Source organism: Stegodyphus dumicola, chromosome 4 (assembly GCF_044657685.1).
Source record: "Stegodyphus dumicola isolate Sdum_Otavi_A_Nest chromosome 4, ASM4465768v1".
NCBI classification, from domain to species: Eukaryota; Metazoa; Arthropoda; class Arachnida; order Araneae; family Eresidae; genus Stegodyphus; species Stegodyphus dumicola.
Genome location: NC_140771.1, coordinates 108,192,575 through 108,214,492, shown reverse-complemented (window position 1 = coordinate 108,214,492; position 21,918 = coordinate 108,192,575). Strand labels below are relative to the sequence as shown.

The window sequence follows — 21,918 nt, the reverse complement described above, 5'->3', positions numbered from 1 at the left end:
CAACATGATCAAGTTTCATGTGAAAGCAACACTCAAAATTAGTACACCTCTAAACAATAAGTATTGATACAACATAGATCTAACAAAAAGTATAAAAAATGCAGTTTTATAAGCCAGATATTACTTTGTCTCAATCTATATAGCAATATAAATTATGCAGCTGTGCATCCAGCCAAAGCACTGTTAAATAAGTTTCTTGCATCCAGCTAACTATCCAGAGTGACTTAGTTGCAAATGAGAGGAATACAACCCAATCCACCTGGTCTAATAACAGACCTTATGATCTAGAGTGACTTGGTATCAGAAGGAATATATCACAAGTATCAATTTAATAGGAAAAACTAGAAACAACAGAATACTGAAGCACCACCAACTGTTCGCTGGTAAACTAAATTTACTGACTGTAACCCACTAGGAAGTTCTTCCATCTTAAAATCAGTCAACAAGCATGCTAATCAGTACAGTGTTTGGTGACAACGACTGCTTTATCAATGGACCCATATTCGAATTCCAGAGAAAACACGGATGATTGTAAGCCTATAGTGTCTATGTGGCAAGGGCATACTGAAAAATACATGGCAAGCTGAGAAGTCCTCTTGAGAAACTGGTGGCACACAAAGAGAGGTGAGAGACCCTTGGATCGCACCTGGAGTTTCTCCCTCAAAACTGGTGTGGAAACTTATCAGTTAGCAAAGCCCCGCCATATCTAATATATAACTATGGGAATGCACAGGTGCAGCCTTTCTTTAACCTGTGTATGTACCTGCAAGAGCATACAATGACCAAAGGCACTAACCCATTCATTCTCTCTTATTTCCCCTTAACAGAAGTTGTGCACACAAGCTTAATCCATATCTCTACATCTCTTAAAAATAGACATGATATTTACAACAAATACAAAATTAAAATATATTTTAGCGCCCTATAAAATTGCTTTAGGCATCCCATTTCAACTCATGAGCCACAGTTTGAAATCATTGAGTTATATAATCTAAACTGATTTCAGGAACACATCAGAGATTATCAAACAGGAGAAAATATTATAAGTGCTATCATATGATGAGTTTTTTTGTTTTTATTGTCCAGAGAAATAGTTCCCTTATAAGGTATTTCTCCTGCTTTGCAGGGTGCCTTCATGATGTAGTGGTTCTGCACACTGGACCAGTATTCAAGGTCTCTGGTTCGATTCCTGGCGAAAGAGTTTGTTAATTTTTCATCTCTCCGGCTAAAAACCCCAGTCGCCCTTTAAAAGGGGAGTATATAAGATATTTCTCCCGCTTTTCAGCATGCCTTCATGATGTAGTGGTTCTGCATGCTGAACCGGTATTTTAGATGTCTGTGGTTCAATTCCCGATGAAGGCGGTTGCTAATTTTTCATCTCTCCGGCTTTCTCAATTAACCTAATGTCTCTACACCCTAACAGATCTTAATTTTTTTTAAACTTAGAATTTTAATTTAAAAAAAAAAAACTTAACATACACATGGTTGTCCATTTCTTTGGAAAACTTGGACAAACTCAATGAACCCACAGTAAATCTTCCTTTTTTTTCCATTAAAAACAGTCAAATTTTTACAAAAATCAAAAGTTTGAACACAAATAATGATAAGTGCATACATATACACTGACTACCAATAAGTATTTGGACATCTGTGATAGAAAAGAAAAACTAACTTTATTCAAAATCAATAGTTGGTAGAGCCTCCGCGAGAGGTAATTACTGCGTGGACCCTCTGGGGCATACTTTCCACAAGTCTTTGTATGACAGCTAGTGGTATTTTCTTCCACTAGGCTTGGAGAAGACATAAGAAGTTCCTTCACCGATTTTGCAAGGGTAGTGCACCCCTGAATTCGGCGATGCAACTCGTCCCAGAGGTTCTCGATAGGGTTCAGGTCTCGACTCGGGGCAGGCCAGTCCATTCGATGAACTCCCTTGGCACCATACCAAGCCTTGGTTAACGTCGAAACATGACAACTGGCATTGTCGTCCTGAAAGTAACAAGGGTCCAACCCGTAAAACTGCCACAACTTAGGAAGCACATTGTCATCCAAAATAGTTCAGTAGGCATCGGAATTGAGCTTACCATAAATGGTCACTAAGGGTCCCAGCCCATACCAGGAGAAACACCCCCCAGACCATAATTCCACCTCCATTGACTGTTGGCACAATGCATTCTGGCAGGAGACGTTCTCCAGGTAGACGCCAGACCCAGACCCTGCCATCCGAATGGCAAAGAGTGAACCTTGATTCGTCACTCCAAAGAACCCGTTTCCACTGATCTACGGTCCAATTTCGATGTGCTTTGCACCACATTAACTGAGCACCGCGGTTGGACTTTGTGATCAAAGGCTTATGGGCAGCAGCACGACCATGAAAACCAAGCAGATGTGCTTCCTTACGGATAGTATTCATTGAAACAATACTCCCGGATGCCTGTTGAAACGCCTCGCGGATGAGGGCCATTGGTTGGGTGCAGTTCTTCCAATTTCTCTGGACAGCACTCATCGGTCTCTATCTCCCAGTTTCGTTGGTCTGCTGACTCGGGGCACATTCCGACAATCACCGCTCATCTTCCACTTCTTAATCACATAGGCCACTGTCGATTTTGGGTACTTCAGATCACTAGATATGTCCCTTTAAGGATCGGCCACATTTGTGATACCCGATAATTATACCTTTCTCGAAATCAGAGAGCTCCGAACTGCGAGACATCTTGCATGCGACTAAAGCCGATGCTGTTTCCTACACGATATATACCGGTGGAGTCCGTGACGTACCTTAGGACCGCAGATATCGTCATTTGCATAGGTGTCCAAATACTTATTGGTAGTCAGTGTATGAATTTTTCATATTTAACAAATATTTTAATACATTTTAAAAAGATATTCACATTTCATCATAACCATCTCAGTAGAAATCGCCTAATTTTCAGAATGAGAAAAACTCTGGCAAACATGCATAGCATTCTTCAGGCAAACTTGCTCAAAACAATTCCCCAGTTAAGCAGTGTCACCATTCTTGTATGCATTCTTTGTTGTATTCCAAATTCCAACAGATTGACAAATCACGATATTTTTTCCCTTAAACTCAATTTTAAAAATAAGCACTTGGGAGTTTCACCAGTAGCAAAAGAAACTGTGGAAAAAAGTCTTGCAGAAGTACAGAATTTTGCTGCAAAATTGCTAACAATAGAACAATGATGATATGTGTTTGGTAGACAGTCAGGGTTGTTGAAGTTTGTGCAATTCTCTGTCGATTTTTCAAGTGAATACGGATTACTGTAACGAAAAGGTCTGTGGGGGGGGGGGGGAACTGCAGAAAAATATCACAAAGAATAAGATATATTTTTAATGTATAATAAAATTGTTATTTGATAATTAAAATTTTTTATTTTAAATTGAAGTGTGTTTTCTTTTCATATGTTGATAATGTTAGTAGATTTACAATAAATGTTGATAATCTGGGAGTGGTTTTTAAAAAAAGCTGGAAAAATTATAAACTTGCACTGAGAAGTAACTTGCTTTGTCATTTGTAAAAAATTGTCAAAGTGTGCCAAGGTGGTTGCATTAATATGGAAGCACCTTAAAATAAATATATAAAAAATTAAATATTCATGAGCTATTTAAATGAATTTATCCATGAATGACTGAAATTCTGATAAGTGATGTTCACTGTTATAATTTTACTCTATTTCTATGATACAAATCATGTACATGTAGTCATATTTATATTTTACAAGCACAAAAATATACAGCATATTAAACAGATTTTGTTTTTGTTTGCAATTCAATGATTCTTACTCATTTACAAAAGTTTTTAATCTCTTAAGATTTTACCTAACTTTGAGAGTTTGACAAGTATGATGCCTTATTTGTACATTTCAAAATATGGTAACCTTACTTCTACCAACAACAGTTTAACTACTCTTGTAAAAGTCACTACTTTATTACGAAAAATTAGTTAATGGAAATATATATTTAAGATAAATTTTAAAAGAAAATGTCAGAAACTAATAAGTATAAATAGGATTTTTTTTTTTTTTTTTTTCATTACATAAATAATTTATCATAGAAAATTCCTGCATCTGTCGTGAAGAAGTATCTATCAACAGATTTTAAGGAAGGCTAACTCATGCTTATAACACTGGAAAAAACTAAGAAAATATATATTCAGGTTACCCATTTTATCATAAGGAATCAGATCTAAGATATAACTTTTGCTTCTAATACTAGTTTCACTTGATGTATTAGTTAACAACATTCTGAATTTAGAAGCAATAACCACTTAATTCATCATTTTAATCTAGCTATTTTCTCTTTCAGTTCTAAAAATAGGAATTGCTTATAATAACTTTCTTTGGACTGCATCATTTCTAGATTAATCTATATTATATGAAGATGCTGATACAGATAAATCGGAACTTAAAATTTTGAGAATAGAAAAACCTTTCTCTTAAACTAAGCATCTATACTGGATAACTAAGCACTTCACTTCTGCTTCTATTGCAGCTAAGATGCTGCAGTGCAACTTTCTTCCTTCTGCAACAGTATCAAAAATATAAATGTTACATTCTGGAACAGGCATGACTAGTGTGCCAAGATTTTTGTGGCCACAAAATGTTCTTACAATAAAAGAAATATTAGTTAAATTTGTTATGAATGCATCTTATTGCATCTACGTAGTTTATTCTTCATTATGGATCTTCTACGTGTGCTTTAACATCTACTTGTGTCATTCTTAATCCCCGTGCACACACGCACATAGAGGGGTTAGACAAAAATATGGAAACACGTTTCTTTGCTTAATATGGTGTAGGAAACCTGTTGGCATCCAAAACAGCTTGCAGTCTTCTCGGAATGGATTAATAAAGTTCCTGTATGTTTGCCAAGGGAATATTATACCATTCTTCCTGCAAAACGGTGGCAAGTTCAGATAACGATGTTGGCGGTGGATAACGAGAATGCACTTTGCGTTCCAATGTAGACCACAAAGGTTCGATAATATTCAGGTCTGGTGACTGTGGTGGCCAGGGGAGATGGGACAACTCATCCTCGTAATCAGAAAACCAGTCCTGGACAATGTGAGCTGTGTGAACAGGGTCTTTGTCGTCTTGGAAGACACCATCACCATAGGGGAACAAAGTTTGTACCATGGGATGAACTTGATTGGCCAAAATGTTCACATAAGTCTTGGCAGTCATGTGCCCTGACACAGTTATCATGGGGCTATCAGATAACCACGATATGGCTGCCCAAACCATAACAGAACCCCCGCCATGTTTCACTCTTGGCAACAAGCAGTCTGTATTATAGGCTTGAGATGGCGTTCTCCAGACATAAACTCGGCCAGAAGTGGGAAACAATGTAAAAGAAGACTCGTCAGACCATATTACTCGCTTCCACTGCTCTATAGTCCAGGCCTTTATGACTTAAACACCACCTTTTCCTGTTACGGGCATTAGCATCACTGATGAGTGGCTTCTCAATTGCAGCACGGCCAGCAATTCCCTGTTTATGAAACTCCCTTCTAATTGTTTTGGTACTCACAGGGTTTGGTAACACAACATTCATTTCAGCAGTAACTTTTGCAGCTGTGGTCTTCTTATTTTTCGTCACAATTGCCCTTAATGATCGTCTGTCATGATCACTCAGGACACACTTTCGTCCGCGCTGTGATTTAGCAGATGATGTTTTTCCGCTTTTCAAATATGCGGAATAAATCTTCGATACAGTACCTCTTGAAACACTAAACACCTCGGCTACCTTGCTTACAAAAGCACCTACCATACGTGCTCCAGCAATTTGCTCACGTTCGAAGTCTGTTAACTCTGACATAATGCAATGACAACCTCACATAACAGTACTCCGACAACAACTGAACTGTTTAGCACATTTACGAAGTTGTATAGGTGGCGTCAGTAGTCAAAAACGCCAGCGCCACCTACATATTTCATTAAAATCAATTTTTCTTTTCAAACATGCATTTCTCAAGGTGTTTCCATATTTTTGTCCATCCACTGTATATAGTAGTGGTAGCCTCAAGATAAGGGTTTCACTATATATAACTTTCTCATGACATCTGCGTCATTGGCTTTCAAACACATTCCATTGTGAAAAAATTTGGTTCTTTTCCATGAATGGGGTACCACTCAGTGGCAAACATAACTGCTAGTGCAAAATCTAACTAAATGGTGGCAACCTCTTGAAACACTAAACACCTCGGCTACCTTGCTTACAAAAGCACCTACCATACGTGCTCCAGCAATTTGCTCACGTTCGAAGTCTGTTAACTCTGACATAATGCAATGACAACCTCACATAACAGTACTCCGACAACAACTGAACTGTTTAGCACATTTACGAAGTTGTATAGGTGGCGTCAGTAGTCAAAAACGCCAGCGCCACCTACATATTTCATTAAAATCAATTTTTCTTTTCAAACATGCATTTCTCAAGGTGTTTCCATATTTTTGTCCATCCACTGTATATAGTAGTGGTAGCCTCAAGATAAGGGTTTCACTATATATAACTTTCTCATGACATCTGCGTCATTGGCTTTCAAACACATTCCATTGTGAAAAAATTTGGTTCTTTTCCATGAATGGGGTACCACTCAGTGGCAAACATAACTGCTAGTGCAAAATCTAACTAAATGGTGGCAACCTAATACTATAAAAGACTTCACGAAAAAGAATGAACTTGTAACAACCGTAATGTACCACATAGTATATATATTATATGATAAATTACTGTATATATATATGCAAAGATTCTAAAGTTAAAAGTCAATTGAAGTCAAAGCAAGGTTATTCCTCAACGATATTAATATTAGCAATCATGTTTAAGAGGTTTAACACAAAATCCAAACACCCAATTAAAATAAGAATTCATAATAATACAAACTCTAAAAATAATATATATATAAAGACATAAAGTGAGAAATTTAGAGCTAATTTTCACAAAGACCAAAAATTGAAATTTAAAAGTATTAAATTTCAAAGGATTTTTCCAGAAGAGAGATTTCAATTGATTTCAGGGTTCCTTCCCCTGACAAAGTGGCATTGAGGTTGATTGAATTCCTCTTCTATTGTGTTCATTTTTCTTTAATTAAGGCATTGCTTGTTTGAAGAGTTTTGGTTTTAACATTTTTTAGATTCTCTTTGCATTTATAAGACTATTTGAAATTTATTACTAATGAATTTAAATTTTTAGTCTTTGTATAGAATTAGTTCTAGATTTCTTACTTTATGTCTTTACTGATAATTTTTCAACAGCTTAATGCCCGAAAATACTAGGCATGATTATATTTTGTTTTCAAAATTAAAAAAAAATTGTTCTGTAATTATATATACAGTCAAAAGTCGTTAATTCGGACACCCATAATCTGGACCTCAAAGCTAAAAACTTTCTGCGCATGCGCCACGTTGACACATGCGCATAGGCGTTTACGTGTGCGCGAAAGGCCTTTACGACTGCGCATATGCTTGTGCGCAAGTGCAGAATATGTTTTCGCGTGCACGTTTTATGTATAAGGGATGGTATAAGCTAAAATTATCTAATTATCTATTTCAGTTAATGTTGATGATTGCGTTGTTCCTTAATCTTCGAATTGGATCCGGTTTATTATTTTTTGCAGACTGTAAGAGCAATTTTATAAAAGTAAACTTGAACTTTCGATTATGTCAAATAGAATTTCCGATGCTGGAGCTCCCAAAGGATCTACAAAACAAAAGTATGTTTCGATGTCCATCAAACAAAAAGTGGAATTGCTGCAAAAAATGGATAAAGACATGAAGAAGGTGACAGAGAGGTTAGTGAAAACGAAAAAATTTCGATTGACTAGTTAGTCGGTATTCTCGGCACAGCAATTACGGGACTTGAACGGCGGAACTTTGTAACTGAACAAGAAATTATGTCTGTTTATAGAATTAAAGAGAAAGTATTATCACATAAAACGAAGCAACTTAAACAACTTACATTGAAAGAAATGTTTAATAAAGTAAACAAATAAATATTAAGTTTTTTTTTTTTTTTTGTAAATTTTGATACCCTTTAGATCATAATTGTTCTTTATTTCATAAATTACGGTTTCATATTTTTAATTTTAGAATTTCTGCATGCCATCTTACGAGATTTAAAGTGATGATCTATAATCCGGAATAGCTGAAGTCCCGACGAGTCCGGATTAACGACTTTTGACTGTATATATGCATGTTATGAAAAGACTTTCCAGTATTGATGGCACAGAACGTAGAATGTTGATTCTGTAGTGAACAGCAAATTTCGCTATCGAAGCATATTATAATTATCTTTCTTTCAATTCACATTTGCAGCTACAATTCACTTGGCACTCTAATCCTGCCTATTCAGAACATTTACATTTTCGATACTGTTCAGATAAGAAAAAAGCATCAAAATACTATCTGAGCGGCAAAAGAGCTGAATGCAAACATGTGCAGTTATCCAATATGATAGCCTATTAAGAGTTCAGTAAGTTTCAGTTTAAGTTAGAAATTAGCTAAGTCATCAGCGGTATGATATCAGTGGTATCAGTGGTATGATATAGATTGATTTAGAAATGGCACAATTCAGAAATATTTTTAGTTTAGTTACTATTTTTAGAATAGAGAGGGAAGGATTAAGAGGCTATTGCTAGTTAAATTACAGTTTTGATTTATACATGTTTTATCTTACACACATACACACACACACACACATAGTCAAAAGCTTTTATAGTCTGTTCTGCCACATCTAAAGACCCAAGAGCTGCCCATAATAACGTCCTTCAAAGAATTATACAGCCATCACCAGCCTGTGTATGACCGGCTGTACGAGGGTGGGGGGAAAGCAACTGATTGCCTGGAAGACAGCATACCCTGACACAATTATCAACATGATGAACGAGAAACCATGATTCACCTGACCAGGCATTGTCTTCTACTTATTCATGGTCCGGTCTCGATGTTCCTGAGCCCACTGAAACACAGTTGAAAATGACATTTGGTCAACAGAGGCACATGAGTGGGATGTCTGCTGCACAGTCCCATATCCAACAGTGTCCACTGAACTGTGTGTTCCAAAACACTTGCAGTTGGACCTGCATTGTATTGGGCTGTCAGCTGAGACACTGTCTGAACCGATTTTGCTGTATCAAGCAGGACAATCTCCTACATCCTTTTTCATTTGATGATTGTATGGACGTCCAACATCTTTGTGTCTATGCTGGTTTCACCATCATTTATCCACTTTGCATGAATATTAACAAAGGCAGATTCTCAACAACTGACCAGTCGTGCAGTTTTGGAGATACTTGTTCCAAGTCTTTGGGCCATTACAGTCTGTCCTCTAATTCACTTAAAACGTTTCCTATCACTCACAAAAGTAAGAGCAAGAATGATTCCTTACCTTCTCCAGCAGCAGTAAAATATCATTCCCAGTTAATCACATGCCCTCCACGTCATCTATATGAGTTCATCGAAAAATGTGGGGATGGTCATAATGGTTTTTGCTTGTCAGTGTGTGTGTATATAAATATGTAATATTTTTATGCTTAGTCATGATAACAGAGCAACAAGACAGGATGAAGATGTTCATACCAAACCAAGCTCAGCTAATTACCATCTTTATTTCCAGGTACATTAGAATAATTCATTGTAGATAATACATTTTTTTTATCATAAACAATTACAATAATTTCTTGTATACACAGGTTAATGGAGCGATATCATTTTAGATGGACAAGCAAAGCTCCGTGGATCTTCGCGTGGCAGAAGCTAGGAGAAGATGATGACACAGTTTATTTGCCAGCGGTATTTATACTAGGTACATGCAGAAAGTACTCTAAGCTATGATTGTTTAATTTGAGGTTGTTATATCATCATGGAAGGATCTCGAATCTTGGAAAACACATGAATTTAGGGAAAGAGCACCAAACCTAGAATCGTTAATATCGAGGTCGGCAATTATATTTAAAGCAGCTATCATATTTTTTTATATCTTATGTAAAATTTTAATTTAAATTAGCTTTAAACGAACGAGAAAATTTTTTTAATTCAAATATATATATATATGCGTATGTGTGTAAGATATAGTATTACAGAAAAGTTTGGTACCTTTCCGTTTTGCAGGCGCAGACGATAAAGTCGCCAATAATGATACGACCAATGCCAAACGGAATATTATTGCTGGTAACCTTTTACTCCTCATTTTCAAAACAAGCCGCAGCCATTTCTTATCAGATTGATTGTTTCTTTCAATACTGGCATAGAATTACATGGAATTTTTACCAGAGAGTTCAATTTATGCCCTAAGGCCATTCGCGGGTGGTAATTACATCAATTAAAATGCAATCCCATTGCTCACCAGATGGCCAAAATATAGAAAAGGCAAAGTCTAGGACTTATGTCGAATGGAAAGAGAGTGATAGTGCGCAACAGCGCGCTTTTACTCTGCATCAGATAAAATAATGTCTGGAATGACAAAAGGATGAGAAGAAGAATCGAGATGGTAGAATGGGATATTTCACTTAACTGCCATCAGTCGGCGAAGAAAGATGTAATGAATGAAAATAGACGAGAATGCACGAGCGAAGCCTAGCACTGCAATTTTACATAATTTCTGAGTAATCTGTTTGTACGAATTGAAATAATTCTTGCATTTAAACTTTTATTCCATAAGATTTAATTTAAGATTTAACTTGAGATTAGATAATTACTGCAAAAATTAGATTTTTGTAGCGTAGTTTATGTGAGATGAGCTCACTTGGGCTCACGTGATATGAACCGGCAAATCAGGATTTTGTACCATGAAAGCATAGTAAATTTTTAAATTAATGTCTTTTACAAATTTATTATCTTTATTTATTGGATTTTTTACAAAATTTGAAAGGACATTAAAATGTTTGTACCTTCAAAATAAAAAATTCTTAGAACTAACATTTGTTAACATTTTTTACGTGTATACTGTGTGTTGTCGCCAATAAAGTCTGCTTGGTGAGAATTGCGCCAGCGAAACGGAAAAGTACCAAAAGTTTTACAAAAATATATATATATATATATATCCAAAATCATTTCCATGCAAAATGCTGCTGAAATATTAATTAATTATAGACAAAAAGAGAAATAAATTTAGAACCAAAACAACAAAGACATGAAAGAAATTATATATAAAACTAGTACAATCTCTAAATCTCCTAATAAAAATGTAAAAAGACCCAACAACTCAATGCATTTAAACCAGAAGAAACCCCAAAAACATTAGAAATACAAAAATACATATACAGTCAAAAGTCTTTAATCCGGACTCATCGGGACTTCGGCGATTCCGGATTATAGATAATCAGTTTAAATCTGGTAAAATGGCATGCAGAAATTATAAAATAAAAAATATGAAACCGTAATTTATAAAATAATGAGCAATTATGATCTAAAGGGTATCAAAATTTACAAAAAAAGAAGCTTAATATTTATTTGTTTACTTTATTAAACATTTTTTTCAACGCGCGCATGCATAAAGCATACCTTACACATAGCCGAAATTAGAAAATTGCAACCAGAAAACTATTTGATTTGTATTCGTGATATTTATAATGATGAGGAATTTGATTTAAATTATATCAAAGACGGAGTACATCGAGATTAAATACTACATTTAGTAAGGATTTATAAGCCGAATAAAATAAAAACATCTGCCCTGAAGATAACGATAGTGCTGACAGATCAACTTCCAGTTCATTGCGCACCGCGACGTCCCCCCTCCCCGCGCAGAGCAGCGTGAAATTGATAAACAGATTTCGGAACGGTTAGATAAACAAAGGATATGCCTTTATCAATTTTTTGTAGCAATTTGTTTTCTGTTTGATGGACATCGAAACATACTTTCGTTTTCTAGATCCTTTGGGAGCTCCAGCATCGGAAATTCTATATGACATAATCAAAAGTTCAAGCTTACTTTTATAAAATTGCTCTTACAGTCTGCAAAAAATAATAAGCCTGATCCAATTCGAAGATTAAAGAACAACACAATCATCAACATTAACTGAAATAGATAATTAGATAATTTTAGCTTATACCGTCCATTATACATTAAACGCACACGCGAAAACGTAGTCTGCGCAGTAGTAAACGTCTTGCGCGCACGCGTGAAACGCCTATGTGCATGTGTCAACGCGGCGCATGCGCAGAAAGATTTTAGCTTTGAGGTCCGGATTATAGATCATTCCGGATTATGGGTGTCCACATTAACGACTTTTGACTGTATATGAAAAGAAAAAAAAGAAATAGGAACACAATTAAAATCTGATTCAATTTATGATCTGAGAAGATGTGACTGACCTCTTGAATTCTCTTCTTTTATCAAAAAGTTTTATTTCTTTTTAGATTATAATGCTTGGATTCAGGTAAGCTATGATTAACTGATTCTTACCAATCTTGCTTAGTTTTAAACAGTTAAGATAGATTTTGCTAATTTTAATACGATTATCATTGTTGAATGTAATTATATGATCTATATACCTGAATGTAAGAGCAAATTTATTCAAATCATCCTCTTAAAAGTTTTTAAGAAACTTGTATTCTTTAGAAAATAAACAGAAGTTACATAAGTGTGATGAGTAAGAACTTCCCATTGGAATACCATTAGGTAAAGAGTGTTTGCATACTTGATAAAGTTATTGAAAAGTGAGAAATAAAGATAATCTTTCCATTTTTGTAAAATTAAGTATTGTAAGCATTTCAAGAAAAACATTTGGAACTTCTAAAAGGCTTTCATACATTTCTTTCAGTGGAAGAGATATCATAGCAGTTGATATTGTAAACCTTTACAATTTAAATTTTTTTAAATTATCTGCAAGTTATTGTTAATAATTTAACAGTAATTCTTTTCAAAATACACTTTTTCAAACATTATACAGTACAAAGTCTTTAGTCCGGACTCGTCGGAACCTCGGCGATTCTTGATTAGGGGTTTTTCCGGATTATAGATCATCAATGTAAATCTGGAAGGATGGCATGCAGAAATTATAAAATAAAAAATATGAAACTGTAATTTATTAAATAAAGAGCAATTATGATCTGAAGGATATCGAAATTTACAAAAAAAAAAAGCTTAATATGTATTTGTTTACTTTATTAAACATTTCTTTCAACGTAAGTTGTTTAAGTTGCTTCCAATTTTTTGCTAATACTTTATAATTCTATAAACAGACATATTTTCTTGTTCAGTTCCACTGTTCAAGTCCTGTAATTAGTGTGTTGAGAACACCGACTAACTTGTCAATCGAAATTTTTTCGTTTTCAATAACCTCTCTGTCACTTTCTTCACTATCGGAAGCGGTACATCGAAACATACTTTCGCTTTGTGATCCTTTGGCAGCTCCAGAATTGGAAACTCTTTTTGACATAGTCGAAAGTTCAAGCTTACTTTTTATAAAATTGCTCTAATAGTATGCAAAAAATAATAAGCTGGATCCAATTAGAAGATTAAGGAACAAAACAATCTGCAACATTAACTGAAATAGATAATTAGATAATTTTAGCCTAGCTTATACTGTCCATTATACATTAAACGTGCATGCGTAAACGTATTATGTGCATGCATAAACGCACATGTGCATGCGTAAAGGTATTATGCACATGCGCAGAAAGTTGGTAGCTTTGAGGTCCGGATTATAGATCATTCTGGATTACGGACGTCAGGATTAAAGACTTTGTACTGTATTACATACTCATTTAAGAAGATTAGTAAATACAGTATCAAAATTCTTGAAGTTTCTAGTACTATTTGCAATAAATCTACATTTGACAGGATTTGTTTGAAATTTTGAAATTCCATATAAATTGGCAATCTGTTGTTTGCAGCAGAAAAATTTTCCATTTTCTATGAAAAAAAAAATGATTTTGGTACTTTTCCGTTTCGCCGGCGCAAATCTCGCCAAGCAGACTTTATTGGCGTCAACATACAGTATACACATAAAAAATATTTAAAAAAATGTTAGTTTTAAGAATTCTTTTTTTAAAGGCATAAACATTTTAATATCGCTTAAAATTTTATAAAAAACCGATAAATAAAGACAATAAATTTGTAAAAAGACATTAATTTAAGAATTTACTACGCTTTCATGGTTCATATCACGTGACCCGAAGCGATCTCTTCTCACGTAAACTACTCTCTACAAAAATCTAATGCTCTCAGTAATTATCTACATTAATTTCAAGTTAAATCTTAATTTCGAACCCAAGTTTAAATGCAAAAAATATTTCAATTCGTACGAACAGCTTACTCAGAAATTATGTAAAACTGCAGTACTTTACTTTGCTAATGCATTCTCATTAGAATTGATGAATTTAACTCTTGACTTTACCTTTTCTATATTTTCGGCTTCGGGTAAGCGCTGTGATTGCATCCTAATTGACTTAATTACCGAAAATGGCCTTGGACATAAAACTGAACTATCTGATAAAAATTCTATGTAATTATATGTCAGTATTGAAAGAAACAATCAATCTGATAAGAAAAAGCTGCGACTTGTTTTGAAAATGAGGCGTAAAAGGTTACCAGCGAGAATATTCCGTTTGGCATCGGTTGCACCATTATTAGTGACTTTATCGCTTGCGCCGGTAAAACGGAAAAGTACCATGATTTTTTATGACTTTAATTTTGGGAAATACAGTAAGTTGCAGAATTATGGAACTCCTTTTAGGTAAGAGAATTATAGAACTTCATAAAATACTAAATTTGTTGCTTGCTTTATCAATTTTGGTTAATGTAAACTGCTTTTTCGACCAGAAGATTACATAATTTAATTTTAATATTAGTAATTGTATCTATTACTTTTACTTTGATAGGCAAATTAAATTTATTTCATTTGTTTTTATGTATTACTGAAAGGAAAGCAGCGGTGTGAGGCATTCAAAATTTTGAATGACCTATAATAATTAAATAATATTAAATGGTTCGTCAGCTAATTTTGGATGAACAGAAACACAGTGGTTTTCCTAAGAAAACGATTGATTGATAAACTGACATCTAATCTACCTCCTCTTGACAACATTGTATTAGATTTTAATTGTATTTCTCTTTAATGCATTTGTATGCATTTCTATTTAGGGATTTCTTCTGGTTTAAAAGAGCATAGTCGATGGAATCTTTTTATTGGGAGATTAAGGAATTGTAATGGCTTTATATTTCATTGGTTTTGGTTGTTAATTTATTACTTTTTGTTAACATATATATGTGTAATGTTTAATGTTCACAATGTCGAATTTGCGCAACGGTCTGATGTTCTTTAAATCAAAAACAGATTGGTGTGCACATAGGTAAAAGAAAACTTTTGCCATATATAGACGAACCAGACAGTATTGCAACTGCTTATATTAAACTTCACACAGCAAATCATGATGCAATATATATGGGTACCACAATTCACACTTTGGCACACAGCTGGCAAACTAATCCCCCACTAACGGAAAAATATTAAAATTTAGATAAAATAATATATCCAAACATTAAAAATGTCAATTTATGAGCCTGCTACCAAAACTTTACACCACTGCCAAAGAAACACATTTTTAATACAGTTGTTCTACCGTTTTATAAAAAGCTAAATTTTAAACACACTTTTAATTAAAATTTAAGGTTATAATAATTAAGCATATATTTTACTTTGGAAGTGTGAAAGTAACAAGGCATCAATGCAGTTTTCAAATGTGTAAATTTTTAATGGCTTTTCAAAACAATAGGAATACAATTTATAACAAATTTACGTACTTTTAAACAAACTGACATAAATTTATTACTTTAAATAGGCAAATCTATTGTTTGCAGTAAAAAGAGAAATTTTGGTTGATCTTTGGATTATGGTAACTTGGCGACCAACTCTGCTACAGCAAACCTCTATTTTTCTTTTCGCCGCCATTTTGTCTTCACGAAGTAAAAACATGTTTCTCTTCTTTTTATTTACTCAACACTTTTTCCAACAATCTACGAGCCGAATTACACTTATGCTAGAAATTTTATGTAACAAAACTGCTTAATCATGACAAATATTAACTGCAAAATTGGGAAAAAGTGCACAATTGCAAACTCCTTGCGCATTTTTCAGAATAGTACATACACATAAACCATTTACACGTCGACTTTTTTTTACTTAAAAAAACATCCCAGGATTGCACAAAAATGGCATTGCACACACTCTTAACTTTATCCATCTACACAGCTATTTTCTCATAAATTACAAAAATTTGCACGAAAATGCAGGAAAATTTTGTGAATCTTTAAACTCGGTAAAAAGCACATATATGAAACTACCTGATCGCGAAAAAGTACATACCCTTTCCAAGGATGAACATTTCCACGTATAAAATAAATAAAATATCCAAAAACTTTTACCTCTAAATTATCTATTATATTATAAACGTCACCAACGAATTTATACCGCAAACATTAAAAATAGTTACAAATACTTAGTATCAAATATTTAAATTATTTCCATACTCGTTTACTTCAACTGAAACGTATACCAAATTGCTACAAACATAAAATTCACAAAATAACTATCATTTAATTAAAATATCACTAAACAACGTACACGTCGACTTATTTTTACTTAAAAAAACATCCCAGAATTGCACAAAAATGGCATTGCGCACACTCTTCACTATATCCATGTACACTGCTTTTTTCTCATAAATTAGAAAAATTTCACGAAAATGCATGAAAATACTCAACGTATACTACTCAAACGTATTCCAAAATACTACAAACATATAACTCACAAAATCACGATCATTAAATTAAAATATAATTAAATTAAAAAACACTACTTAAAATATAAATAAGCACATACATTAAATTAATAAAAATTAGATTACAATCCTAATTACTTTAAACTAAATCATTGCTAATAACAATTTTCCAATAATACCATATTAATTTATTTACTCCTTACATTTAGAACAATGCATAAAAATAATATCCTCAAATGATTAAAAATACTAACTTACCTAATCTTCTTCAGAATCTTCATTACATGGCACGCACACTTCCCTACAGAAAGAGTTCAATCGGCTGCAGTACTACTTCTAGTTTCTAAATCCGAAATCCAGTAGTCAACTGGCAGTCTATTCACTTAGTAATAAGAAATTAATAAAATTTCACCCATACTCAAACTACTTTCAGCAAACCACACACTCTTCCTTACACTCCGTTTCACAAAATGTCCATTTTCACCAGATTTCTTGCACCGCCATTCAAACTTATCTGTAATATCCTTCCTTTCACACAATCTCATTTCATTCCCACATTTTGGACATTCGTACTTATCCGCAATTAAACCTACACTCATAAACCATTCAAACAATTCTTTTGAATTATCAGATAAACACATTAAAAATTTAGAATTCACTTTAAATAGCGCCATGCAATACGAAAATTAATCAACACTATTTCACACAACACACAATGAAGCTTAATACAAAATAATATAGTACTACAGATATTTTTCCAAATTTTACCACCTTTTCCGATTAAAGAACTGTAATTCGTCCATTAATGTCACATGACATATCTCATGATCTCTCATTTCTCTCACACAAAATAATGCGTAATCGGAACTGAGTACTTCTCACATTATTACCAAAGTCTTAGGTAGTAACCTTTATCGCCTCCAAAATGTCGCCGAACTACCTGTTACCATATTCCAAAGATCAGCCCAAAATAATATAGTACTACAGATATTTTTCAAATTTACCCCCTTTTCTGATTAAAGAACTGTAATTCGTCCATTAATGTCAGATGACATATCTCATGATCTCTCATTTCCCTCACACAAAATAATGCGTAATCGGAACTGAGTATTTCTCACATTATTCCCAAAGTCCTAGGTAGTAACCTTTATCGCCTCAAAAATGTCGCCAAACTACCTGTTACCATATTCCAAAGATTAGCTGAAATTTTCTATTTCTTAAGAAAAGCATTAATTTTGTTGATAGCTGACCTTTCTTTATTTTTGGAAATAAGTTGCAGAATTATGGAACCCCTTTTCATTAAGAGAATTACAGAACTTATTTCATATAATGCTAAAACTAATAAAGAAAGCATCAATTTTAGTATTTTATGAAAAAAGTTCTAAAATTCACTTATTTAAATTATGATTTATTATAAAACAAGGAGGACGGAGGGAAGGGGAACTTGGGGACTTATGTATTACCCCATCGACCAGGCAAGTAGTGCAATTTAGAGACAATTACAGGTGGCCTGTGTTCTCTAGAACTCAGCAGTAACCATTGGCAATTCACAAATGTTGAAGAAATTTCCACCAATGATCAAGAAGTATTTAAAGATACTACATAAATACCAAAAATTGGTCTTTCCTTGCTGAAACAGCCATCACAGAAGCCTCTGAAAACATTTCATCATGGATTTCACAAGTAAGCTTCTGAATTCTGGTGAATAAATATGATGGGCACTTTAACAAGAAATTAAAAATTCAACAACTTTAACAAGAAATTAACAATTAAAAATTCTGTTGAATATTTTTAATGTTCCTCTTTACATTTAGCTTTTTTTCCCTCTATGTTTACATAAAACATTTCAGTTGGACTATGCCAAAGTTTCAGCCTGATGCACAGAAATAAGAAAGTGAGCTGCTATTTAAGTATCACTTTTCAGGCATAAAAAAAATATAATCTGATATACTAAAATGCACAATAATCATACAGAAGAAACATAGTTATAATTAAATAAGCAACACATAATTATTAATTGAAAATAAATAATTCCCATGAAAACATTCACCACAAATACAAGGCACATCATGGATGTTAACTGAAAATTTGGTTGATCTTTACATTGTGGTAACTTGTCGATTTTGGGCGAAAATTTGGCGACCAACTCTCCTACAGCAACCCTCTATTTTTTTTTTCCCGCCGCCATTTTGTCTTCACGAAGTAAAGACATGTATCTTTTCTTTTTATCTACTGAACACTTTTTCCAACAATCTACGAGCCGAATTACACTTATGCTAGAAATTTTATGTAACAAAACTGCTTAATCATGACAAATATTAACTGCAAAATTGGGAAAAAGTGCACAATACCATACTCCTTACGCGTTTTTCAAAATAACACATACACATAAACCATGTACACGTCAACTTATTTTTACTTAAAAAAACATCCCAGAATTACACAAAAATGGCATTGCGCACAATCTTCACTATATCCATGTACACTGCTTTTTTCTCATAAATTAGAAAAAATTCACGAAAATACATGACAATTTTCTGAATCTTTAAACCCGGTAAAAAGAACATATATGAAATTACCTGATCGCGAAAAAGTATATACCCTTTCCAAATATGATCATTTCCACATATAAAATACATAAAATATCCAAAAACTTTTACCTCTAAATCATCTATTACATTATAAACGTCACCAACGAATTCATACCGCAAGCATTACAAATACTTAGTGTCAAATATTTAAATTATTTCCATGCACGTTTACTTCAACTAAAACGTATACCAAATTCCTACAAACATAAAATTCACAAAATAACTATCATTTAATTAAAATATCACTAAACCATGTAGACGTCGACTTATTTTTACTTAAAAAAAAAAATCCCAGAATTGCACAAAAATGGCATTGCGCACGCTCTTCACCATATCCATGTACACTCCTTTTTTCTCATAAATTAGAAAAATTTCACGAAAATGCATGACAATTTTCTGAATCTTTAAACCCGTTAAAAGGAACATATATGAAATTACCTAATAACGAAAAAGTATATACCCTTTCCAAATATGAACATTTCCACGTATAAAATAAATAAAATATCCAAAAACTTTTACCTCTAAATTATCTATTATATTATAAACGTCACCAACGAATTCATACCGCGAACATTACAAATACTTAGTGTCAAATATTTAAATTATTTCCATGCACGTTTACTTCAACTAAAACGTATACCAAATTCCTACAAACATAAAATTCACAAAATAACTAATTAATTAAAATATAATTAAATTCAAAAACACTATTTAAAATATAAATAAGCACATACATTAAATTAATAAAAATTAGCTTACAATCCTAATTACTTTAAACTAAATCATTGCTAATAAGAATTTTCCCAATAATACCAAATTACTTTACTTCCACCTTACATTTAGAACAATGCATAAAAATAATATCCTCAAATAATTAAAAATACTAACTTACCTAATCTTCTTCAGAATCTTGATTACGTGTCCGATAAACTTTTCTTATTTCTGTTTCAGGATCTTTAAAATCATACTTATAGTTCACAGCAAGGTACCAGGTAAAATATATAACTTAATAAAACATCTTTACTTCTATCTCGCACAACCTTAAAGAAACACTTATTACTACCCCTTTCAATCCCACTAAATACCCATTTCGAATTCCCTTTAGTTAGGGCCATGGGATCCAAAAATTAACGAACACTGTTTCACACAACACAGAATAAAGTTAAATACAAAATTTCCAGATTTTTTCCCGATTTCCCCCCTTTTTCGATTAAAGAACCGTAATTCGTCCATTAATATCACGACATATCCCATGATCTCTCATTTCCCTCACACAAAATAATGCTTAATCGGAACTGAGTACTGCTCACATTATTACCAAAGTCCCAGGTAGTAACCTTTATCGCCTCCAAAATGTCGCCAAACTACCAGTTACCATATTCTAAAGATCAGCCGAAAATTTTTCTTTGGTATGGAATTAGTATTAACAACTAATACTTCCATTAATTAACGAAGAACTAAGCTATTTCATTTATGATATAATTACAATATAAATTAACAACCTAAAGTATTTACACTACCTATAAAAATTTTATGAGCTTAGTCAAAACAGGTATCCAAACTGAAATATAATATAACCTAAGCTTACTCTTTCGTCTACATTAGAAGAACGAAGGTAAAATTACAGAAATAATTATCCAACTACAGCAGCACACAAAGCTGGATAAAATGAACGCATATCCAATTGATAACTCTTCAATAATTACTACTTGGCAAACTAATCATAGACCACAATTAATATATTTCCTTTTAACGTATGAAAAATAGAAACAACTTGCCTTACCACAACTTTAAAATTGTCTAAAAACTGCCGTTAATGGATTAATACAAAAATAATTTTATTAGTGTCTTTATTCACGGAACAAAATTAATAAAAAACCCCCATCAGTCTAGTATGAACACTCTTATATGCATAAACCATACTAATAAGAATAAAGAGAATACTGCAGAAGAAAACAGTGAATTAACTACCAGGTCAAATCTGCATTCCTATTCCTTTTATTTCGAACTAAAAAATAAAAAAAAGTTTGTATCAGTATTTATATCATTTTACATAATACAGTAAATTACTCATCTTTTGACTGCAATAAATATTAAACATATACATTTCTATAAAAGTACATTACGAACGAGTAAGCAACCCTTTTCACTCAGTGCCTTTACTAGATTAATTTCACTACACCCTATACAAAAAATATTATATTTTATCTTATGGAAAAAAATAATTGCACATGTTTGTCAACAATGAAACACTCACCATCAAAAAACACAAATATATTTTGCTGCCCCAAAACTACGTCTTTCTGCTTATTGCAGAAACAAACTAACGAAAGTGCACTTCAACAGCCAGCAGCAGAGGTGTAACACCTGGGTACCTTGAGCAACGAGGACCTACCCCTAATCGAATTATGAAAATTTCCTAATTAATACTTCCCATTAACTGGGCAATAAGTATTTAAGCATACTGATAATGATTTAAATATTTGAAGTTTTTTTTTCTTTTTAAATTTTTGATATCTTTAAATTGTTTAGCTGAGCTGTTCGAACTAAGTGCAAGAGACTAAAATAAAAGGGGTTAACACAATGG

General features: G+C 33.2%; 1 protein-coding gene across 2 annotated transcripts in view; it reads right to left on the bottom strand.

Annotated features, from left to right (window-relative positions):
* The window catches only part of Sgf11 (SAGA associated factor 11kDa), a 110,175-nt gene extending 88,566 nt beyond the window's left edge, over positions 1-21,609 (bottom strand). The window contains exons 1-2 of one of the 2 annotated variants that reach the window (XM_035370860.2): positions 21,437-21,519; positions 21,303-21,339 (exon numbers count right to left, since the gene is read on the bottom strand). The gene's annotated coding sequence lies outside the window, so the exon portion shown is untranslated. Of the gene's footprint in view, positions 1-21,302; positions 21,340-21,436; positions 21,520-21,588 lie in introns of those variants that run through there. The other variant, XM_085815326.1, reaches the window with a different exon arrangement.
* Between the last annotated feature and the right edge of the window lie 309 nt (positions 21,610-21,918).